Below are 25,601 nucleotides of genomic sequence, written 5' to 3'. Positions count from 1 at the left end.
GCGAACGCTGTTTATTATGAGAGCTGCGTTAGTCTCTAAATTATAGTGTGGCGTACCAGCCTATTTCATTACTTCCATATGTCTTTCGAGAAATTGATTAGTGAGAATGAGCGTCGTCCTTGACAAAGTACAAATAATGGGGTTAGCATACTTAACAGTCCTATCGCCTAACTGTAGTAAATGCGATGCCGCGAGTGAGCCTTCTTTGGAACTTCATCGCCTCAGCCTTTAACAGATTGTTTCACGTCAGTTTTTCAATGACGACGTTAAAAGTAGCCAAAAGAAGTTAGAGACAGCGGCGATAGTTGGTAAAGATTCGGCAAACTTTTATTTGAGCAGTTCTTTCTTTAACCTCGTTTGACAAATCACTAACAGTGATATAGGTTGTTACTCTGGGCCATTCTACTGGATTAGCTGGAAAACATGAGAACTACAGCAATCTTATGATTAGTTTTTCTGGAGTACGTTTCAGAGAAGGTTGACTTCGCTTGATAGCACTGCCTCTATTCTTGACTTGAAAAGTGCAGAATCTAATCCGAGTCGAAAACGGTGCAGAAACACTAATGAAATACTTCGGCGAACAGTACGCAGATAAAACAAGCTCTGAACATAGAGTGATTTCCGATATTAAAAAAAAAAAAAAACAAACGTACTGTTCATTTGAAACAGAGCCAACAATCACTGTGGCAGTCGACGTCAAGAAGGCTAAGACAAAATCTTGTGATCATAAGTCTTCTTAGTGATATAGTATTAACTTTTGGCGATTGCATTTACTTCTCAGTATTACGCAAGAAACTCTGCCGTTCACTGGAACACTGCTGGTGAGCATCGAATAGGATCATGTGGTAGGATGAACTTCATATTGGTATCTGGTCCTGCTTAAATTGTGAATTTGGTGGAGATTTTCTAGAATTCTCTTATCTTATCTAGAATTCTCTTATCTCGTACATTTCAAAGAGACCGTCGAATGTATTATGCATTATAAGCGAAAATTAATTTAGTCGTGCGTAGGACATACATTGATGCTAAATTTTACTTAGCCCAGTTAGCGTGTCCTAAAAATGTGGGTGAGCGTATATACCAACCTCTTGTAATACCTTTTCCACTTGAATCTCGGAATGAATTGTCGTGACTCGATTACTATCTGGGGGGGGGGGGGGGGGGAGGGGGGAAGTGTCGACCACCAAGACATCAGCGACCTTATGGCTAGACATCCGTGGCTTACAAGCATTGAACAGCGAACTACAGCTAGGCCGTTTCAGTTGTATCCTAAAAGCAGTTAAGGTTTCCGTAAATGCTGTCGAGTAAATTTCTGCGCAAACGTCGCCAGGAATCGGGAAGAGTTTTGCTGAACATGAATGGGGTTGAGGATCGCCCAGCCGTTCGGCAAGCCATAGTCTGCGAACATCTACAGTCCTTATTTTGAGTTTTAGCCCAATAAAAATCTCTCATTCATATCCGTTTCCAATTCACGATTTATTCTGGAATTCTAAACTTTTTTTTTTTCAATTTGCCAATAGGTTAGTAATAGAAAGAGCAATGACCGGCTTATTCCCGACTGTCAATATCTGCTGGAGATATATGGCAGGCTATAAAGTTGAGATGCATTGTCCTAAATATTACTAAATCTTCTTCGCATAACTGTATGCACTTTTCGAATATTCTATCTCGTAAGTCACTGCTGGGGCATCGTGGTCTTGCTTATTCGCTAGGCCAACAAGTAGCGATAAAACCCAGCAACTGTTCACGTATTTGTAATGTAACACATTTGTTAAATTAAAAAGAACAATAATTAAAATTGATCTCGTCAAGGAACTAACGGTTAAGGTGTGCTAGTAAAGAAGTGCCTTTGTAATTCTACTGCATAATACCTAGTAGTGTTTGCGTGACGTCTTTCCATTGTCCTTTTTTCTTCAGCGCAGTTGTTACTTCTTCTGCCTGTATTCTGGAACGTACGTTTTGAAGTGTGTAGAGTTCTGTTCCGCTTGACCATGAAAAGATAGTCTCGAAATCAGTTTTTGCCTGCAATAGTTTACAGTACGATATAATGGAACTTTTTTTTATATCATACATACGCCGTGCGAGATTCTCATACATATCATTAATTCTCTGTTTCTAAGCGCGGCAGTTTGGTATTCCCCTTTTAACAGAATCTTGTATTCGTTGCTTAATAGTTATGCTTAAGTGACAGCTCTACTCTATTTTGATCGGTCAAGCGTTCCTTATTAAAAAAGTTCTTCATCCTTAGCGTGTGCGTAGCCCCATAGTAGGAGGCAAATTTTTTCTTGTAAATTGTCAGTAGGGAAGAAGTATGGCAAAAACTTGACTTATTTTTAGCACGAACAACTTATAACCTATTATTCCTGATGACCTTTGTTTGAAATGTGAGGTCCTTTCCCTTAACTAGCAGAGCTGTTACTGAGTGTTTGTATTCGAATTTTGTTACTTCACCGTGACTGTTCTTTCTGTTTTTTTTTGAATGTCGATATATTGTATACTTTAGGCAATTTCGGGCGAAACAATCGCACCGTCACAGTAACCGTCTTCGTTCGCTGACTCCAAGTACATACACCTGTTTCCATATTTTATCTTTTTCTTTTCGATCTTTCATTTCGTTTCCCTTCGTGTCGCCAATGATAATCTAGGTAACGTTGCTTCACCATTGTGGCTCCAAAAAAGAGGTGGAACGGACATTTTTCACCTGTCACTTCTACAGGCTAACCTCGCTCGACCTGCATGTACACGCTTGGTATGGACTTGACGTCCCGGTGCCGTAGCGGCCGGGCTGCTGTTTTAAGACTCTTTTGTTTGCTTTGTCGAGTCCGTTCAGTCCAGGACTTGCTTCGCGTCAACGTGACCCCTATTAACCTTCATATGAGTCACAGAGCTGTTGGCATTGTTTTCCTTCTCTTTATCATGAGCTTTTTTTCCCTTTCTGTTCTCGCGGGTTCTGTCGCTGGCTGTCGCCCTGCGGTTTCATGCGACACCGGTACAAGCGTTACTTTTTCGATGGGTCTGACTCCCGATGCTGCAGAGGTCGGGGATTTTTCAACTAACGAGTCCCATCGTTTTTCCCCACATAAGACGTAGCCTGCCCTTGGGGGGTTACTCGCAAGAAACACCCACACATCTATCAAACCTGCAGATCCAAGCACGATGAGTGAGGGTAATGTAAAGTTGCTCAACGTACCACAGAGACAGCAATTATGAAATATCTTGTAATAATATATGATAGATGATGACCTAAATATACAAAAACGAAATGATTTGAAAGTTGACAAACCTAATCATCAGGCGGATATGAATTTACGAACAAAGTACCCAGAGATGAAGTGACTATGAATTTGTTGGCTCAGTTGGCTAAAACTAAAACGAAGTAGAAGTTCAGTGGACAGATTTCCAAGTATGATAGAGCTTTTTTACCCACTAATGAAGGTTCATTGGATTAAAGCGATTAATGCTGCCTATCGGTATTTAACGGCCATGCGTAAATTAACAGTCTGTACGTGTTATATTGGATTACAAACACCCTAAACTAAACTGACTGTTAGCTACCTAAGGTGTGCGGTCGGGCCTATCGGGCTTCGAGTACGGGATCCCAGTTCAACATTTCTTCACAACTCTTTATTAGTTTATTGCAGCTTTTATGCTGCCCAATGCCTTACCGTGGTTTAAAGATATCCTTTCTTCAAGAACGATTATTTACTCCATCTCGCCTTTACACAAATACACATTCACACATTGTGTCGCCGCTTGACTATGGTCGAAGTGCAGGAGACGTGACATTACGTTCGCATATGATGTGTGAAAATATCACATAAAGGCAAGATTATTCTTCGCTTCTTTCTCGGCACCGGTAGCATTTAAAGAACATTGTTTGAAGAATATTTTGCCCACGGAAGAATGCCCACACGAAGCTAAATGTCGGACGTCATCGAGGACAATCTGCTATGATGTCATGATCAGCGGTAGACACAAATGCAGCCCGAATACGATCTTGCTTGCGATGGAGCGCGGCAGACTTAAATAATACTGATTAATCGTTTTAGCAATTATTGCTATACAATAGTGTAATACAAAATATAATAAAATGAATCTTATTCAAATAGAGCTCATAGACAGCTGTATGATGTACTATCACAAAATAATTGTTTACATGGTTCTGTACTGGCTGTGTACTTTGAGAATGATTACACTTAAAAGAATCATACTAACATCATTCGATGCTATACTAACATCTCCACTCGTTATAAGTGAAAGATATCAAGATACGCTTTACCATTTTCTTTCGATTCCTTGATATTGCTATACGTAGACTCTTTTTGACGTATACCCCCTACACGCAGTTGACAGATGCCAGACAGTAGGAGTCACGGGTGACCAGCATCTGGACAACAGCAGCATGGCCCGTCCGCATCTCTCTAATCCTCTTGCCTTGCAAAGACTTGTAAGATGGACAATACTGCTTCGGACCAAGGCGTTGACGGCGATTGGAAGCGACAGAAGCCAGGGTGAGGGCGGACAGACCGAGATCACGTTTCACACGTCGCTTTGCCCTTCATTTGCCCCCATTCTACTCGTAGAGGCCAGTGACGACAAGTTGAGTCTCGACGTTAGGGCAATGGACAGGGACAAAGTGTACAGCCAAGAAGCGTCGGCTGCAGAAGATGAGCAGGGGACAGCTGGCTCGGAGATGGCATAAAAATCGGCCGATCTCATACTAGCTCCGCAGTGCTTATAAGCATTACCAACATAACATCATGTCAATCATCATCATTGTCATAATCATCATGTGCGAAAGACGACTTGAACGAGTCGAGCGATGTGGGATGGGTATCTTTGGGATGGGGGGCAAAAGTAAGCGAAGAACTGTGATATGATATGTGCGTGTCTAAGATGTCTCTTACCCGTCGTTGGTTCTGTTTAGGGATATCAACGGCTTTGACGGTTCTGGTGGTGCTGGTGATGGCTGGTGGTGGTAAGCTGTGATTGAGAGTGGGTGGGTTCCAAGGGCAAAACTTCCTGTCACAAGCAGCGTAATGGTGACGGTAAGACGTAGAAGCTTCCTTCGTCTTGGCCATTGGCTATTGTAGAATGTGTGCACCCGGGAGAACTGGCGTTGCTACCGTTAGATGAGATGTGCCTGTGAGGAGAGGACGGAAGAAGCGATGGGGGCATTCTTATCATCGCGCAGCTATCGGATGAAGGACTCAATGCTAGCGGCGCAACCGTTATTGTGTAACTGTCTATCTTCCATAGCCTGGTCCGGCTCGCATTGCCTTAGTAGCCGTTGGTGTCGGTGATCCTACGGATGCATCGGCATTGTTATCAATATTCAATTTGGCCGGCCGCGCCTTCTTTACAGTGGAGGCGAAGGCACGCGAGCGAAGACTGGGGAGAAAGGAATTCGTAGGGATTCGTATTCGAAAATTTAGTGAGAAAGAAAGAACTGCGGTCTAAGCGCGCAAGTTCCACTCTATATCCGTCTTCGTTCATAATTTTCTCTCTTTCTACTAAATGTGCTCTATCTGTCGTGGTCATCAAATAGACGCACTTTAGAAATCAAGAAAAACAGTAAGAGTGAGAGGGAGGAACAGCAAGGATGAGCGTATGGTCTGTACAGCAGCAACAGAAGCAGGACCCCAGGTACGAATAGTAGTCGCATGACCATGGCTTGCGGTGGACTTGAATGTATTTGCCTATGCGCGAGGGGTGATGGCGATGGTTTTAGAAGGCTATCGTTTCTATCGATGGGCGAACAGGAACCGGGTTCCCTTTCAGCCCTATTTGAGTCTTTATCTTCCCCATCCTGTTATGAGTCCCATAACCGGCCTCATGACTGTTATAGTATGGTGATGAGGTGTTCGCCAGTCGGCGCCACCAGTATCGGCGTGGAGTGCGCGGATTGTGGAGCGCATGCGCTAAACGAGGCCTTCTCGGCGAAGGGAGCTCTCCCGCGCTCGCCATGTTGTGGTGCCGGCGGTGCATTCTTGCGCGTCCCTCGAACCGAGCCGACACTGCGCTCGCACGAGCCACACGAGTCGCTCGCCATCGCTATACACACACAAACACACAGATCAGTATAATTATTGTATACAATAGTATTCCAATAATAATGCTACTATTCTAATATCACTTCAAGTACACAATAGCATTAAAGATATCTAACTCTTCGAAGTGTATACATAACACGGTATTGTACACCAGGCCAACGACATACGAAGAAACAACAGTGAATGACAACCATCCGACGACTCCGAAAGAATCAACCAACCAGCTGATAGGACCACAGCCTAAGTCTGAAATGGACATCGAAGACTGCTCGCTAAATGCAGCGAGCAATCGTTCCCGTTTTCGCTAAAGTCGATGCGATGTGTGAAGGGAGCAATATTGTGAACAGTGTGTGCTACTGGCTGAAAAGCGAAAACGACGGAAGTTAACCTTCTGGCAAAGGGAACGTACTATGTATTCAGTGATACGGCAACAGTAGCAGCATCAATAGTAATAGCCATAGAGGAAACGAAACGAGGACGCACTTCTAGCCTAAGCAAAGGAACGAAACTGGATTTATCCTATTATAGTATACAAATCGAAGAAGTGTGCCAGGTGTGCGTGCAACTGGTTTCGGATTGTTCACGGGAGATTTTCATTTGGATTCATCTCTGTTAGATAATAATATATATAGAGATAGTAGTAAAAATAGCGCAGTGAACAGTAGTCTAGTGCGTTTGTGTGTGATCGTCGGCTTGTCCACTTGTCGTTCGACATCTGCCGCTGTGTGTCAGTATTGCTGCAGTTGCCACCTGACAAAACTGGAGTGTGGTGCATCATCGCTGGAAGGAGTACAGGACGTAGGATCGTTAAAAGGTGCGTGCTAGAAAATTGAGCCAGTCCAATCGTTTATGGTAATATGTCCGAAGGTCCCTGAAAATGACCTCGTCTAATGGAATAACAGCAGAACACACAATGTTGTCGTAACGTTACATTACCATATAATGTCATGCAATATTCTATGCGTGGATAACACATAAGACCGACACATATCAACATGTAGTCGACCTGTCGAGATCCATCCTGTGATGGGGCAGTGAACGTTCCGAGTAGTTTGCCTGTGGCTTCGTATTTATGTGTCGAGTACGCTAATAACCGCGCGCCTCTGCTGTCTAATATGTACGTATTTGCAGCACTCGACACAAGCAGTGTGTATACTTCGAGCCAATTTCTACTGCGCGCAAAATAGAAGGAGAAAATACGCGAAATTACGCCAATCGATCAGCGGAACACGTATAAACAAGGCTCCCCTAAAGAGCGTCTGCTCTACATCAACCCCAGTTTCAGTCTCGGTTTGTGTTTCTCCGCCCCGTGTCTTTGCGACGCTTGACATGCACATACACATATACACAGACAGATAAATGCACGTACGCTTGCACCAACACGTCATGTATGGTGTCACTGTTGGTCAAGAACAAAAGCAGTTGTGACCCATATCCACCGTCTCAACCTTAGGCTTCGTCGCGTGCTGGTCCTGTTGTAGTTCTGTTGGTGTCACTAAGTGACTGGAATTCCTGGAATCGTCAAAGAATGCGTGTTGTCCAACTTAGCAGCAGTGAATTATGGGTTACTGAAGCGAGCTAGTCACGAAAGTCAAAAGAAAAAAGGACACACATGATATTTAGGCGTACGGGAAACGTCCTTCTTTACAGCACAACGGAATAGAATGCCTGTTATATCTACTAGAAAAAATTTAACAGTTAGGTTAGGTTAGGCGGCATGTTAGCGTACGCGCGAAGAAGCGAGTAGTAGAACGCTAGTTGGGGGCAAGTATATTCAAAGCATTGCCTCGAACGACCCGTTAACGGTCACCTACCCCTATTTAGCGAAAAACGAGTTGTTTCCCTCTGCTTGAGTCTGCTTTTGAACTCGAATGTTTTTGTCAGCAGCATTCGTCATTATTAGGTAAATGCGACTAACAGGCTGGTCCTTCTTTGCTGGTAAAGTGATCATATCACTGAAGAGGAGGAGCTCTCATTATTGGCCGGCTTGCAATACTACTTCATAGCAGCTGTCTGGTCTGTTTCTGCTTTACGTATTCCTGTGGCGCGCCCGTACAGACGGAATAAATCCATTGTTCTAGGACAAACAGGCTTCTGTGTCGATTGTTCAGAGTCGTAACGTCTGCTTGGTCGGAATGATTCTGGTGTGCTGAAGGCAAATGCTGTGCAACATATAGCAGAACTCTGTTTTTAGAAGCGCGCTTCACATTCAACCAGTGTATGTTCGTCGTCAAAACGGTGGTCGCTGTTGTATAACTTAAAATAGCGACGTCCGCAAAGGTTGCTTTTTACAACGCACGTTTGTTATTAGAATCATTTTATCGGAATAGTGGTATCGAGAATGTCTCGAGCGCGTTTCATCAGCTGTTCATTCCGTCACACAAAGAGCTCGATGGCTGTGCACAGAACCCCTCAACGAGCTTTACGTTCGTCCATAGCCAGCTTTAAGGAATACGGAGAGCATTCAGTTTATGATTAGTTTACGTTGTGATGCATTTGTTTACGCATCAGTCAAAATACTTTCAGATTATCAGCTAAAGGTTCGCTGCAATTTTACATTGTTGACTAGTATGTTCTCAACACAAGTACTGCAAGTATATATTTAATTACACGTCTATAATAGACAGATTTCTCGGATAAACGACTGAAGTTGCGTAGGTCCTCGCGCATCAGCTATGAGCAGCCCCAGCGGATAAAACTACTCTGGTGTTAACATTTGCACATAATGTTTATTTTCCCTCGTGCGTTACCGACAAAAGCTGTCGGCCTACAAACTGCGTTTACGATCGCTTACTTACCCGTTCGTGTAAGCAGGATTTCAAGCAATCACGGCCGTTATATGGTATTTTCGTGTGATCCTTTAGCGGTCAATACTTGCATGAAATATATTCCATGTGTGACGTACGTTCGGTCGGTCGGTCGCTTACTCGCTAGCTCGTGCCTGTAAGCGCGTTTGTACCTGCAAACCGGCGAGGTTTTGCATCGCCTGTTCGTTCTTTGAGCTGGCTTCGGCCGCCATTAGCACCGTGTTCCCATCCGCAATAAATATGGCTATTTATATAATAATACAGATACATACGAAAATATAGCCATGTATGTATGAATGCGGACACGTAGTACTTAGTGATGCAAGCCGTACGTAAGAAACGTGCTGATAGGGCATGATGACTGGGGGACGACGACGACGACGATATTGGTACGTGGATAACATCGGTGCATAGACCTCTTCGATGGGTCTGACTGTTGTTGCTTTGTCTCGGCTGGCGGAACTGACTAACAGATAGACATTAGGCTATCACGGCTAATCTAGAATTATCTCTCGTAGGCTACGAGAAATAGGTGAACTATTATTGCTGATACGATGGTGCTAGTTAGAGTGCCAAGCCGCGCTTTGACGCAGTAGAGCCTGCCAGTATCGGTGGCGGTCTGCTGAAGCGATGGCAAGCTTAGTGGTGAGGTTGTATTAGGCTGCATCATCTTTTGTTTGTAGGACGATGGTACCTGCGGTTGTGTGAGTAGCCATTACCGTTATTGGAACGTTATTCCTCATAAAGATGGCATGCTGAAATAAGCTGTAGAGAAATGACTGGCAGGTGGTAGAAGGAGGAGCTTACGAGATTGGGTGCGATGCCCGTACGATGTCAATAGTAATTGACACTAGTTATACGAGGTAAGGCGACTTTGCTTACTGTATCAATGCTATCGTTCCGCTATTCGATTGGTACGTTCGTCAATCAAAGGGTATGAAGTTCCCTGTTAGAAGTGCCGACGAAATATGGATTGCAATCAAGCAGGGAAAGACTTTTATCGTGTGACATATAGTAAACGTTATCTATAGCAATGAAGTATGTGCGTGGTAAAGAGGCTAAAGTTAGAATACTCGTGGCTTATATCAGGACTCTGAAGCTAGACCGGTCGACAAGGGGGTGACCATACAGACGTTGTGCATGACCCTGTTTAGTACTGGTCCATGTCAGGACACTAGTGAATAATACATGCTTTTCCATCATAGTGCACGCTAATTTCATTCGCCGATGGAGAAACGAATTGTTTATTTTAGCTTACTCAATATTCTCGAACTGACGTTGACACCCCCGCGACGATCATACGTATTTAGAAACATCGAATGTTACTTACTAAATCTTGACAAATACTCTCATAACTACTGCTCCATGGGTAATAAAAGAGTCTGTCAATCAAAGAAAGATTATAGATAGGAAATACAGTCTTTTCGTGATAAACTAATTTGTGTTGCTATTGAATGATTACCTGCTTCAAGCACATGTTAGAATCCTAGATTTATGAGCATGCGTTACATATGAAAAAGGATAGCCGATATATATGGGTTTTGTCTGGACATTAATCTATCATAATTGAAATCGTCAAGTAAATCCTTTAGGTGGCATCAGTATGATGAGCTATTCACATATGTTAGGGTTTGTTTTCACTTAGTTTATAGAGAATTTGGCAAAATTAGCTCAATATGAATGAGAAGATCGAATACTCAGATCCGCCGCTCGGAACTTCGCCTAATCGTATGTTTATTGAGAAAAAAAAAATGCTGGCTGAAGCAAGCACCCTTATTGGCCTCTTATTATTAGATTAATCTATATCGCTATGGCTCCCTGAACTGTCTATCCGAAAAATTGACTTCAGCCTAATCATACTGTACATCACAAGTGATGTAATAACGGCCATTGTCATTGGCTCGAAGTCTACGAATCGTAAATGGTCAGAGGCCGCCCATAAGAGGGGCCGGACACCTGGAGCGCTTCACGAAGAGAAAAGAATCGAACGATCAAACAGGGAAATTTGCTGGGCGAAATAGAAAAAGGGAAAAAAGGTTATTTGATAACGATTATATCCTAATCATGGCAATTCTATGAAGCGTAAATGTCAACAACGAAGAACATAACGGTGGATACGAATCGAATGCACGTGCGGCAGACGAGGATCTGACGCAGAGGAAGGCCTGTTCGCATACGCGAAACAGACAGAGCTGATCCTATAAACCGTACCAACACGCGCGATTTTTCACCTCATCAATACAACGGGGTGAAGGAAAGAAAAAACTGTTTTATTGAACCGGCTCGGTACGTGAAGAACAGACGACGACGATAAGGTAAGAGAGGGATGAACGATGGTATCCCGCTTCTCCGTTGTCGTTGGAAGACCTGCTTCTCCGTTGTCGCCGAACAGATCCCACCTTTCGCGTCGCATTTATCGAACATCAACAATTGCATATCACCTACTGCCTCATAACTTTTCCCATGGACGCAAAATCGTTCTCAGTCTTTATTCTTACGCCACACCATTATACACTGTCTGGTCTACCTAGATCTTATATTATTGCACTACAGTTGTCCAGCTGTCGGGATATAGCTACCATGGTTGAAGTATTCGCTGTTAAAGAAGTGATCGCCAGTAGCTAGCCAGAAATAGCTGACGGCCTATGAGAACGACGAAATCGGAACCGTTGGAAGCAGACAACGAGAGTCGTCTGGTTCCATTGCCGGACACACGCCCTGCGTAGATACCAAAGGCCTCCTAACTAATTTCCAGTGGTTGATGGCCGCCCCCTGCTGCATAGCATTACCATCAGCAACTCATCTGGGATACGTCAGCTCTAGCCTTGCATCCCTATTACCATTCCGCATAGTTTGCTTTTTCCAAATGCCCCGTCATTAGCAACGGACAATAGAAGCGAAGAACAGTGGAAGAAAAAGTGTAATGCCAACTAGTCAAAATCATTATTCGGGGGGGGGGGGGGGAAATAAAAAATGACTTCCGATGAGCGACGCTTGGTAGGACGAGGAGATTTCCAAACACGAATATTGACATACATATAGAGGCCAAAGAATGACGAGGTGAGGATAAAGATTGTTGGTGAACCGCATAATGAGTCACAGTTAAATTGGTTGCGAGTCGTAATAGTTACGTATTATACTCGGATCGCTCAACCAAATGGTACCTGAATGCCAAATAAGTCAAGATAAATATTGTCAGAAACATTTGCTCAAGTTCTTACAATGGACTGTAGTTGTTTGCCACAAGTGTTGTAAAGAGCAACTTGCAGGATGCAGGACAAGGTTGTCCATTTTGTATTATTTTTAATTATATTTTTGTATTATTTGCAGTATTCGTTACATTCAAGCATTAGTCTAATGTCGGGCAATGAACGAAAAATAACTTTTAGTTATCGGCCCATTGCCAACTGGGAATGATAGGGATCGAGGCAGAAATAACAGGTTATTAAGGCTTGATCACATTTGTACTGATAATGTATTGGATGACACTATGACTCAATGCGTAAGTATTCTACAGTGGTAAGCGGGTTTAAAGACAGGCATCCGGTTAAATACAATTTGCAAATGGAGTTTAAAATATGCGCAAGTCTGTAACAGACCGGTAGACACCATTCAACAATTTTTCCTATAATAATATATAAAGGTTCTAATATAATGGCTGTGATTTCTATTCATTTGAAGACTTATATAATTTTGTATTTAAAATAATTCAACTTATGACATGTAAATAGCTAAAATCCTATAAAATAAAAAAAATTAATTAACTTAAATTTCCGTAAATGGCAATTTTAAGAATGTTCACCTCTAACATCTTTGGCAGTTAAAAGCAGACATTACCCGATGCTCCATCAGAAACTTCTGTTAAGTGCTACTTATATTTCCTACGTTAGCTACACGTTAAACGAACGCTTTCTTCTTGACGAACTATGTAGCGGCTGCAGCAACAACGATAGTAATATCACTTTCGCTACCTGCGCCTGGTTTACAGCCTCGTCGGTTGACTAAGAGAAAAAGGCCAAGAACCGAAGGGGAGGGAGGAACATTGGCCTAGGCAACGGCAGTGGCAACGTTTAGTGGTAGTGGCAGTGTGGCTCAGTCGGTTTGCCACCCACGCGTCTTTGTTATACTGGGCGCCCACTGCTTAGCGTTGTATTTGCGCTACTCTGCATGGCCTGCTTTTGTTAGCTACACCTCGGTAACTGTACCGCGGTCCTAATTGCACAAAAACTGCTCGCAGATGTACGAAACGAGGCGGCAAGCCGCGGACGGAGCGGCGACGACCAAGTTGTTTAGCCGCCATTGGTTGTAACTGTAGTGGCAACAGAACAAGCAGCAAGGAGGCACTGGCCTGCTTCGGTGTTGTACCGTTATTTTTTTGCGCGCAGTAGATTTGGAGCCGAAAACATACGGCCATGTATGAGGCCTGCGTTCGTAGGAACCACTTTTTTCGCCTTTTCTTGTCGTCTGCCATCCCTCGTTAAAGTTCTATTGCCGTCTCTTTGGCGCCACTGGGATAATGGCTACGACTGAGGCTGCGACGACACGTTAGTTTTAAGCGTGTATCAACAGTGAGAGTTGTGCGGAAAGTGCTCACTAGAACCGTCATTGGATCAGAGATTAGGACCGATTCCAAAAATGGTTTTCCAACGGATCCCCGTTGTACCTCCTTTCTTGCCGTCTGCTCCAAATAGTCTACACACATAGAGTTTTCTTTGGCCATTTTCTGTTTCGCACAATCCTGGTCCTGCTGTCCCGTTTTTCTTTCCTCCTGCCTGATTTCTCTCCTTTTCTCAGCACGCACAGTGCAGTGCCGGTGGTAACTTCCAAACTACAATGAGCAAGCTACTCAGTAGCTCGATCCAACCATCGCACTTTTGCTCCAACTGACTTCACTACAGCAGGTTTTGCGTTTCTGTGCTGCGTCGGTACGTCCACCCCTTTTTCCTGCTTTCCCCCGATAAAAAGTCTTCAACTGTTTCAACTAGTACTGGTACTTTCCGATGCCATGGTGCAAAAAGTATGAACGATCAGCCAATCGGGTACGGGACACAGCCAAGTACGACAGACCAGAAGCGAAGTCGAAAAACGAAAGCAGACATAAGCTTGTCTGCCCAAATACCACACGAACGTCAACTGCTGAACGATGGCGCTGGGGCTGTCATCACCGACCAACCGGAGAACTTTCTTTTCAGCCTTTTGAAGTGACGGCACTGGTGCTCACTATTGAGATGGAAGTTCCTTAGACGACGACCCCCAACACCCTCCAAACTCTCTCGCTTAGCGCTGTTCGATTATCTGCTTTTATATATCAAACCAGTTTTCTCTCTAACCCTTCCTGACCCCAAAATCCTCTTCCTACTTGTAAAGTTCCCCAATCCACTATTGTCCCCTCTAGTCCCCGTGCTCAGTTCTGTTCTTTGTGTGGAGACTGTTATGAAACGACAAAGTCCAGCTGGCTATAGTGCATGCAAAAGTTTGATGGGTCAGAGGTTTAGACCGGCCTATTCCTTGAACGTTCCTCGTCATTACGCCAGCTACTGGAGGAAATTAGGGTCTAGTCGGCAAAAAAAGAGGCAAAAGATTGACCTCTTCATTTTTTCAGGAGACACCTTTATGTCGCAGTATCATCTATTACCACTACTACCTTGAAGATGGCAGTTCTGGCCGAAACACGTAGGCGCTGCCCTCCATTGACTGAGTGCTGTTGCTGTTATTAATGGTGATGGTTTCTACTGGTCTTACTCAGTGGTGGTTGTTTTTATGACCCTCCTGATACATTAACCAAAGATAGGATCAGATTATGAGGTAAAGCAAGATCGAAGAAGACTGGCTGAATAAGCGGTGACGAATGACCGCAACCCGCAACGATTTCCACCGATGATGGCATGGAAGTACTACGTACATCATTTGGTGGCGGTAACAGGGATGGTCTACATTAGTAGTAAGAAAATGATTACACGGTGTAGTCTATCAGCAAGTGAATGCCTAGGAATACGTGTTTGCTGGTTTTTAACTGCCACGATGATAGGCTGGGCAAACGACTTACAGCTGTAAAGTTTAGGGTTCCGCTTTTACCCAAAGCGCAGTACTTTTTCAAATCAAAAATCGAACTTTTTAATTCCATTTAACGGTACAGTTGTATTTGACCAGTGAGCCTCTTATCACACCCTTTACTCGTAATACATATACCTATACTTATTGTTCGGAATGGGTCCCTTCAGCGCCGCAGGCGTGAAACGCTTGGCTCATAAAGAGGAACGATGCCTTATATTTATTATTAGGCATACACTGCCTCAAGCAGCTGTAGAACCAGCATGACCCACAAAAAAATATGCTAAATGTAATGGAGTCTGCATTCTCAGTTAAGCATGCGCAATGTGAGGAGATCTTTGTGTTTTGAATTTTATGTCCGGTATGATAGCCGTTAAGCATTTCATCAGATGGCTAACTGACTCCCGTCTATGGCCATGTTTGAACCTTAGCCTAAAAGATCTAAAACAGTATAACCGATCTCACGAACAAACTTGATTACATTATGGTTTGGTCATAACTTTAACGTAGTTAAAATAATGTAAAAAATAGCATAGGTATTTAAAAGTGATTGTGAGGTAAGTGACAACACATAATGGGTTCGCTTTGTGTAGGCTGCGATTAACGGACCCAACACGAATTTGGACAAAATTCGAGATGAGGTGTTTTATTTTAACGATCTTGTTGGGCCTCTCTCAAACCATATTCTACCGAACTAAACGAATGACTGTATTAACAGGTTAATTTTGACTATAAGAGTATAAAGACACAGGGACAGAAGCAAAACACATTAAGGGGCAGTTGACTGACTTTCGTTCAACGTGTAGTTTGTAGGATATCCACGGGTTCCCTATTTTTTTTAAGGCTTAGAGGCTATACATTAAAGGTCGCCTTACTGTTAAAACAGGTGTGGGCAAAAAAACTTCAGGACAAATAAATTCCGGTTTAATGATGATCAAGTAAGCAGTCACCATCAAGTACAGGCACGAACCGCAATACCTCCAGTAAACCTGTCACACTCAATATGTTTCATCTATCTTCTGGTTTCGACCTTTTGTAAATATTGTTTACTTGGAAATTGGAGACTATTTACGTTTATTCTGTGCTTCGATTAAGTGTTTTTACAGAATGTCTGATTTACGCCCATTTTCAAATCACCTTCTAACAGAAAGAGATACACCAGTGTACCAAGAAGACACCAATATAGGGGCTAATAGGGACATTAGTTCATTTTCTCTTGTCGCTTTGCGGACTGGTCTTAATCGGGTCTTTGCAGATTCCCTCAACGGATACATCGCGTTTTGAGCTTCGATACACGGCCTATGTGGACACATCCATCTGCCTTGTCTGTCCTTCTACCAGTACTGTTAGGGCTGCTTAATGAATGTAAAAACCGCTTCTAAGTGCACATACAAAGCGACCTGCTACGCACGTTGTCGGCGGACTATCAATCCTAGTGTTCTCTTTCTCACCCATGTCTCTGTCTTTCTCCCATCTCTCTGCTGCCTTAGCAGTATTGAACAAGACAGAGCAGTCCGGCATCCGTCGGCTAAAAGCAGAAAACTCTGAACAGGCACAAGTCCCACAGCTCGGGAAGTAAAAATAAGAAGCGACAATGAAGGTTCAACGACGAACGCTGCAGTCGAGAGCTCAAATAGCCGCTCGTAAAGCTGAATGGAGCGACGAACGGACGCGCCTCGGAACAAAGTGCGCCAGATCGACACGCCAAAACCGTGCTTCGATCAACAGCGGCACGTTCCCCTCCAGGCTCCCTCTGACACCCCCGTGTATCACTACGCCAAGTACAGTGACTATCTGCGTCACCGTCCTAATCGCAACGCCCACTAACTTCGATCCTCTCCAATCGTCTTAACTACTGTACAGCTATACCCTTGTCATGTATATTGGGAAACGAACATTGACCGGCCCCTAATATCTACTCTTCACGCATTCAGTTCTCTGTACTCTGTCACCATTAACTTTTATCGTCATAGCGCGGAACGCCTGAATACAATGCTGAAGGCCCCCTTTATCTACGCGTAAGGTTACGAGGAGAATAAACAAACAACGTTGTCTTTCGTACGTCACCTCTGACCGTAGGCTGTGGATATATAAAACCTAATCTCGACACATTCTAGTAAAAATTATTGTAGTCAGTGTTCCTTGACGAGCTATTCGAGAAACAGCCGAAAAAAAAAAAAAAAAAGATAATTAGTGGAATGTTCGATCATTCCGTTTCCATGGCTCGTCCTGAGTAATAGTAACACTAATACAAACCCAAAAAAAAACTAGATGAACGTCTAGTTGACTGTTCTGTCCTAGTTAGCACAAGGTCGGTCAAAGGCACAAACCTCAAGTGAACGTGTTCTCTTCCTAAAAGTGTCTTCCCCTGTTTGCATTCAACTGCTACCATTAGATTAGAATACGTTCGTACTCTCTCTCTACGTGCATACATGTGTACATAAATACGAGACAAAGTATACAACAATTATGTAAATATTCAGAAACGAAAACACAGTTTTCGTGCGTGCAAATGAACCGCTGTTTCGTATATCCGTCCAACGTTACTCTTAAGAAACTTCTATTGAAGTTGCTCTGATTAGCAAATTAGACTCTGCACTCATTGATCCAACTAAATCATTGTGTTATTTGTAAATGATTTGCTTTCATCTTTATTTATTTATTTATTTAAGTGAATTTCGATTTACATTAATGTACACTCGGCACAAGTGGATGGTCATTGCCTGAATTAAAATCATGTTTGTCACTAAACATTCGATCGTAGTGATTGTTTCACTTAATCCAAATACGAGAACAGAATAGCTGTTACTGATCAAAATAAACAGGGCTCTTTCTTCAGGGAAGATTTCTTTGTCGTCTGAATATGCAGTTGTCGTCCATGTTAAAATACGACATATCCTGCTAAATTACATTGATATACATGTCCACAAAACTCTTTTTTTCCAAAGTAAAAGCGTTTCGTAAAGCATGAACGATAACTATAAGTCAAAATGGCGTTAATGAAAAACACAAAAAAGAAAAATCAGAACGTAAAGGACTGTATAAAATTCCGTTGTTTCATCTAGCTGGATGTGTGTGTATGTGGGAAAGCGTGCTATGATGCTATCGTTAGGGGACTGTGTTTTTATCCAGTGGATGGTAGGCATTAAAGAGGCTCGCATTCCTCGTTGAATAATGCTCGCGAATCGACGCGTCACGTGAAGTGCGTGTGAGTCTTCGTGCTGCTGCTGCTGCTGCTGCTGCATCTCTCGTGCTTAATACAATTAAGAATAGCGGTGGTCGCTCAACGTGTCGCGTCCTTGGATCTGAACACTCTACACGTGTCGCAACCACAAGCCACCGATCTGCATAGGAGCACGCACGCACGATTACATTTATTTACGGCTGCGTGAAAGAAGCATGCTAGGACCTAAATACGAGGACTGAGACCTCACTAGTAAAATTAAGTACGTTCGAAATTGAAGAATTTACAGCAGCTGCAGTCTGTAAGCGATCCCTCCAACATGTATAATGTAACTTAAAGTACTTTCATGATAGACATCTTATGGTTTGCTAGCGAATTAGCCAGTTCAAAGCTGTTTGCAGTTTATTTAAAAATATAATCAAATAATATAGTACATCTGTATAATATAGTATTATAATTTAGTAATAGTAACCTTCTTATCATATAATGCCGTTGTAAAAATGAATCTTTTCTCTTCTAGTTTACAGCAGAGCTTACTTGTTTCCAAGGAGCTTACAATCCAAGGATGATATTCGTCTGACAAGATAGACCATGGGTAAATTTTGTAGGTAAAAAAAAAAGCCTTTATCGTAGGATTAATATGACATGGTATGGACTCTTACTATCTATCTACACGGCTTTTATTTGCACGAAAAAGAGCACGGTTTTATCTACAGATCTCCTTTAACTCCACATCTGGATTTCTGCTTGGGTCAAACCTTGAAACTGGATTTTCTTAAGCCTGCAACAGGAGCAGAGCGAAGTGACAGTTTCAGTCAGTCGTTCACCTCCGTAGCAACGGCGGCCTGTCAGAGGTAATCAGGCCCAATTTTCAAGAGACATGGCCCAAGTGAGTCAGACGCATCTTGTTCAGTGCGTTGTTATGGCAACCATTAACTGACAAGCATGCCAGTTCAAGTATAAGCGTTGGGAAAAACTATTGCCAGAAATTAGAATTAATCCAGGAAAATACGTACATAGGGAAACTGGGAAATTTTGAAAAATAATGAATTAACGGCTACTTGTATAATTGCCATGCCGTTCTATGGGTCAGTTGGGGAAACCCTTCAGTAAGACCCACTTTGGTCGAAAATCTAGTGGGGGCAAATCTTTAATGCTATACTCAAAGAGGTGATTTATTCACATAAACAATGTAGCTAATAATAATGACAACAATAATATACGTGCAAGTTGACGCAAAGCTGATTTGCTGCTTTTTAGTAAAAGTTTGTAAATTTGAGCCATCGTTTAGCCACGCTCGGTTTCTTACTTGAACTCCAAATAAACATACAGAAGATGGGGGTAATGGAAGGAGATAAAATGCGGTCACAAATACTCTGAGATTATATGGCGGAGAAATGACTTCTGCGAATTCCTTCATTTATTTGGGAGTCACATTATCTTTCGATGGAGAGTCGTTCAGAAAACGCATGGACCCTAGGCATAAAAAAAGTATTAGTAGAAGCCACATCAGTCCATAGGCTACTTGAACTGTCGCTTGAAACCGCGTCCGTGTTAAAAATTGCCTCGATAGCGTCCTACAACGTCATCTTTTATTCTAGAGCCTTCTAACGGCAAAACAGCTTTCTGGCCTGGCTGAGGTTAAGCTTGCCTAAACGACCTGTAGAACTAACTGCCTAACTAACTGTTTTGCCAAATCGCTTGGTTTTCGTAGTGCATTAAATTTCGTAAAAAGTAACCATTTTATGCAGAAATGCGAGAAGGGCGAAAGGCTTGAGTTTGATCCAAACTTCTTTTAAACAAACGCTTTGAGATGTGATATACAGAAGGGTCTACATTGGTTACATTATGATATGGTACACTGTTTGTGGATTTGACCGCCGCCTCTGTGTGTTCGCACAATCAGAATGAAGAACGACACACACCGGATGTGTGTAGTAATGGTGCAGACATTATAATATGAGTTAATAAACGAGTATACGCCAAGAAATATATCAGAACAGAACGCGAAGCTGCTAAGCGTTCGTTTTTGCGCATTTGAGTACCTCGAGGAGGCTCATGGGTGATCAACCGAACAGATGATGCCAAAAGCGCGACAGTTCCTGGGCATCTTGACCGTGGTACAACTCACGAACATGGGAAGCGAAAACGGATGGGTCTAAAAATTACACGATGGTTTCCTTCCAGAAGACGCCACCTTGCGTGGATTATTTTTTGTTACTGCAGGAAAAACGGGAGAACGTTTTCCTGTAGCGGTCATGCGCTGAACTTGGCCTGCTAGATGACCCGGAACCCAGACTCAAATTTAGTCCGAATTTAACCTTCGACGAACCACGAAGTGGACTATTTTCGCTAACTTCTTCACAGGGGCAGAAACAAATTTCTTCGCTTAGTTTGCTCGAGTGACTCGAAGTAATAAGCCGTAGAAACCCGACACCCGTTTCTGGAGGCGTACTTAACAAAGGGCAAACAATTGTCGCTATTCCTAGAAAGGGCATATTAACGAGCAGCATTCGCAGCCTGCGGTTGCCAAAGCATAACAAACCAGACTAGCAGGCTTGAAATGTGTCGGCGCCGTGAGCCTCGAGGCCTGTATTGCGGGTCCGGTGCCCGCCATTAAAAATACCACGCTCAGTGCATTAATGAGGGCGCATCAACCGTCCAGCCCTTGGTGGGCGATGGTAATATGGGTTCTGCGGAAAGGATGGACGGCATTAACAAAGACGCACCACACCGGATAACTCCGAGAAAAGCTGGGCCAGTCCTGCCAAATCAGTCGAGGCCTTGGTGTTTATAATTTGTCATCGGAACCATTCGGACGCAAACGCCGACTGATAGCATAGGGATATGTAAGCGCATACTTAGGCGGATGCGACTTGTGTCAGCTTATGGGAAACAACCAAAAAAGTACGGTCCTTGATCGTAATCCATCGACAAAAGATGCGCAAACTCGCCGTTAGATGCGAGTGGGCACCCACCACGTTGGGCGGCGCGAATGGCCGCAATCACTGCATCTACTGCCCTGACAGCGAGATGTGTTTTAGGACAACGGGAGGCCTGGTTATGTGGGCCCCTAGTCGCGTACTCGTGCAAGACACCTTCGACAGCGTTAAATACCGGTAGTTATCTCACCTATTAGTCCGCTTTCGAAAGTACTAGGTGGTTCACCTTGAATTCATTAGGCACTAGGGAGGTACCGGCCGCGGTATGTGGACATGCTGCTAGGTAAACGTGGTTACGCTGTAATAGATCAAACATTATAATATGAATTAATGAATAAGTACACGCTTACGGCTATATAAGTTCGGATCCAGTGGTCACAAAGCGCTCGTCACTGTCAGCCAACTTCAAAGCTCACGTAGTCCGCTTCAGTAGATCGATCGCTGTACACGAATCCACACAGGCCATTCGTCATCGTCATTTCCCTGGCAGGCCCTTAACCGGTTTCTTCTCTGCAGGTTTCGTGAGTCTTCCAGATTTGTTCCCATACATATTTTCGTTTTCTTTTTTGACAACTTTCACACTTTGTATACACGCAGCGTAAATATTCGAGTCTGAAGATAAATTGGACCTTGGAAGAAATCGAAACATGTGTATACATAAAAGGATATACATAAAAGTATCAATTTTATCAGTAGCACATATTTGTATATATGCACTATAACAAAACATAATCGATAACTGAGGGTCACTGGCAGAATTAATCTGTAGCACATAGTTTTTTAAATTTTCCTATCTCAGCCTTATTCATCGCTCTATTGAGCGCTTTATGTGTGTTGAAAGGAATGGAAGCAGGAACAGAAAAACCGAGGAATAGCGCAGCTACTTTATCACATAGCTGGATAATATTAGCTTACGGGATGAATAGCAAGCATCTAGGAAGGTCTTTTACCAGTTTGATCTTGAAGAGTCAGTATCTGGCTTCTTTATCACGGACCTATGTATGCGTCGGTGAGTGTGAGATCAACAACTAAATGCCAAAAACCTAGCGGAAATACTTGGTAAATTTGTGGGAGAGCCACTGAAAATTTTACTTGAGACGTATTTGCTTGTTTTCGATGTCCCGCACTGCTAGCTTCATGATAGAAGTTGGCAGTGTCGTATGTACACAGTTAGTGAGGATAGGGGAATGTACGATATAGAGAAACAGCTCTGATTAATAGATTACGTGGAAGCCGCCATAGACAATTGAAAAAGGCAAGCAACTCGATTGTTATATAGTAATCTGTCAACTATGATCTCTGGCCACCTGGACACCAGTAAAGGCAGTACTCCGAAATTATCTAGATTAATGCAATCAGATGGGTTTAACGCAATGAGACGAGGCATGGAACTATTGCTATCTAGTTTAAATAGATTCGAGGAATTTGCGCTAAGTGCTATATATACGAATGGGACTTATTGCTTACTTGTGTGGTCATAAAAAAGTGTGGAATTACTGTTTGGTGGCTTTTTGTCTCTGGATAATTAAGGGTATTCCATCAAATTACCGGCCAGCAATAATGCAATAGGTCCTCGAACGTTGTGTTACAATGGCTTGATAGCACCTACCCCTTAAGTCGGCTTTCTACACTTTCGTCTGTATATTAAACGTCGCCTCGCTACAGAGAACCCTTCTCGTCGGCAATCGATTCCGTACACCACGAGTTTCTTCAGGATAGTTAGCGCTGATATCGAGTTAGGTCATCAAACGTCCGTGAGCGTGACACTGTAGTAGCCATTCAGCAATTGCAATGTTACAATCATACCCTAAAGAGATACATAGAATCGGGGTATTACGATGCCTAAGTAAAATAAATGTTTCACTTGGGCTGGGTGCTAACCTCTAGTTGGCGCTTTATGATCGTATATTCCTTGTTTTTTCTGTATACACAACCATATATGTATTGAGTAGCACGTTCTGACATGTCGTATGCTTCATTGTGACATCATACGAACGGCCATGTCACTAAGCGACCCGTCCATCATGGGTACTACGGTACTGTGAGTGCGAGTGTTTCGCTTGTCCAAGAGCAGAGTCGGGATGCGGATACGTTTTACGCATCCAACATTGCGTATCAGCTTTACGTCTATTGGTCTTTTAGTTGTCTGTTAGAAGGTAGAGGGCGTGCGAAGGATCAATCGTATTTTGATCAGAATGGATGCCATTGAACAGGAGCTGCGAATACATATCTGTAACGGGCCTCTTCGTTTAGCTAGCCGTTGGCGTCGTAAACCAAACAACAAACCTTTCCATTTTACCGCTTGTTGAAAATACCACTATGGTTGTGATTACTGAAGTGGCAATGTTGTTAGTCGTATACATCGATGCCAACGGTATTTAGCAGTCTATCATGACGCAGTGATGCTCTGCTATTACGGTGATGTTAGTTGGCGACTGCTGCGTTGCCTTCTTCAGAGCGTTATTATTGTCTCGCAGTTATTCGGTCGCCGCTTCACGCGAACGCGTTAAAACTGCATTAGAGTAAAACGTAAAGGCAGCTTTGCCGCTCACAGGCACTTCCTCTTGGTTATATATACGTGTATGCTAGATGGCGTATAGAGGACCATTGTTCGGTTGATGTTGATGGCTTTCGAATTGGGTCAGTTATTTAGTCAGCCAATTACTGGTAACAAAGGTATCTCAATGAAGGGTCGTGCACGCTACCACTCAAGCCAGTTTACTTCATGCTTCCCCACGTGTGGCTTTTTAAACGTCTTCTCTCTTAATTTCACGTTCGTGTCGTAATGCTTTAGCTCTCGTCGTCTTCTTCCGTTCTTTACCAGCTGCTGCGACAATCTAATGTATGCAATCCTTCTCTGAATGGTTATCAAGAACAATTCAATCATGTTTAAAAATATACTAGAGGCTGTAAAAACTCACGGCCATTACACGCGTTCCTCACATCTTTACTGAGGAGGGTTAATCGTCTGCGCCCGTGCCTTTGGTCTAGTTCAGCACAGTCTATCGACGTCTTATTGATGTTTCTAACGCTGACTCTTCCTATATGGTCTGTACTCAGTTTCAATGGACAGGCGACACAAGATGGTTGCGTTCAATCAGAGCATGTTTTCCTTTCGAGGCACGCGATCTTCCCGTCTTGTTACTTTTTGTTCGATATTTCTATAGAAAATATAATCATTCTCTGTTGGTCGGTGATTACGAAGAGCATTTCTGATGGGTGCATGGTAGTCTTTCACGCACGTAAAAATAGATGCTGTTTCGACACACGTTCGACTCGGCAGCGGGGGTGCACGAGCCTATGAAGCTGTATGGCCGTTGCTTTCGTAAAGTTAATGCATATCTCCCTGTGTAAGTGCGTGCGGTCGAAAAGCTGGCTAGGTGGCTGGTGGGTAGCCGTTCAACGTTTCCCGCTCGCCTTCTCTAAAGAACGACAAGACCTTAATGCTGCATCTCATCGTGACATGCGTTAGGACAGTACATGCGAAGCGTGTTACAACGATGGATGCTTGTTACGGAAGGGGGAAGAAATCTATTGTAGCGTAGTAGTTGCATTCGCAGTGGTACTGGTGATCGTGGCGGTAGCTTCCTCAATGCACTTCCTAAGCGATGGGGCCAGTACGCTGTTCCAAGGGGGGCGTCTCCGCCCCGTCGGTGAGCACTTTTCATTGAAGGAAGAAAAGGGGTTCGCTTTCGATGGCGCATTTTCCTTTCGTTCCCGGCTCCCATCGTATGCTTTGACAGTTTGGGTGTGGCCAGCCAGAGCTTTCCTTTGCTGAATGGGGCGGTTGCCGCAATGCTTCCTGCGCACACGTGCAGACACTCATACATACATTCATCTAACACGGGCAAGGCTGCCGCTACAGTAACTTGCCATGCGTAGATATATCGTCTCGTCACTCATCGCGGTGACGTTTTTTGATGACCGGTTTTTGACTTCGCAGTAGAAAGGAGCTCGTATGGGACAAGCAGGGCTGAGGCAGCAAATCCGCGGGAAATGAGCTTACGTATTCGTCTACAAACTGTTAGACATTATAGTTGTGTCCTGTACACGTTCGTCGTATGTAATCTGCAGCATCCTTACGGACACTTGCTTCTTCCAATAGCCGTCGCATAGTGCACAGTGCACTATATGGAATAGTGGTCGTAACTTGGTTATCGGCAAGGCTGTATCAGTTATTGTAGGTTCAATTTAGCCTAAACGAGGGGAGCTGACGTGAATACTGCAGACTGAATGAATTGTATTACAGTTTTATGAATTTGATATTGTACTGGTTAACTCAATAGAGGAGTATACAGGTTTTTTTTTTTTATGTGTATCCATCGATGTAGATAGATTCGTGGCTGGCTGGCTGGCTTCTTCACTTAGAAATCTTACCCTCTAATATATCTTTACCCATATTATACTGTTATATATAGCATTGAAGGTCATGCATATACACTCGAAGATGACTACCGACATCGTTTCTGTCATCTTTACTATTATTATTATACACGGTTGAGTGATCTAGTAAATGGAAATTTGATTGATTGAATTAATTCATTGTATGACATACGACGCGAGT

The 25,601-nt window shown here is 43.3% G+C and overlaps 1 protein-coding gene and 1 long non-coding RNA gene across 11 annotated transcripts in view; one reads left to right on the top strand and one right to left on the bottom strand.

Moving 5' to 3' along the window:
- Positions 1 to 1,457: 1,457 nt before the first annotated feature.
- Positions 1,458 to 9,464, bottom strand: LOC147758993 (uncharacterized). 5 transcript variants are annotated; one of them, XR_015322762.1, is made up of 5 exons: positions 8,852 to 9,464; positions 7,868 to 8,495; positions 7,423 to 7,565; positions 3,666 to 6,054; positions 1,458 to 2,022 (listed from the first exon to the last, which is right to left on the bottom strand). It is a non-coding gene; the product is annotated as an uncharacterized LOC147758993 (long non-coding RNA). The 5 variants fall into 5 exon arrangements; XR_015322768.1 differs by lacking the exon at positions 7,868 to 8,495 and having other exon boundaries at positions 3,666 to 4,573; positions 4,908 to 6,054; positions 8,852 to 9,463; XR_015322744.1 differs by lacking the exon at positions 7,868 to 8,495 and having other exon boundaries at positions 8,852 to 9,460.
- LOC111243454 (teneurin-m-like) overlaps positions 5,981 to 25,601 on the top strand; it is a 131,273-nt gene continuing 111,652 nt past the window's right edge. For all 6 annotated transcript variants that reach the window (XR_015322724.1, XM_022789076.2, XM_022789058.2 and 3 more), the window contains exon 1: positions 5,981 to 6,867. The gene's annotated coding sequence lies outside the window, so the exon portion shown is untranslated. The remainder of the gene's footprint in view (positions 6,868 to 25,601) is intronic.

This window comes from Varroa destructor, unplaced genomic scaffold (genome assembly GCF_002443255.2).
Source record: "Varroa destructor unplaced genomic scaffold, Vdes_3.0 BEIS01000001.1, whole genome shotgun sequence".
In the NCBI taxonomy this organism is placed as follows: Eukaryota; Metazoa; Arthropoda; class Arachnida; order Mesostigmata; family Varroidae; genus Varroa; species Varroa destructor.
Note: the sequence above shows the minus strand (reverse complement) of the source record. Positions and strands in the feature narration are given on the sequence as shown.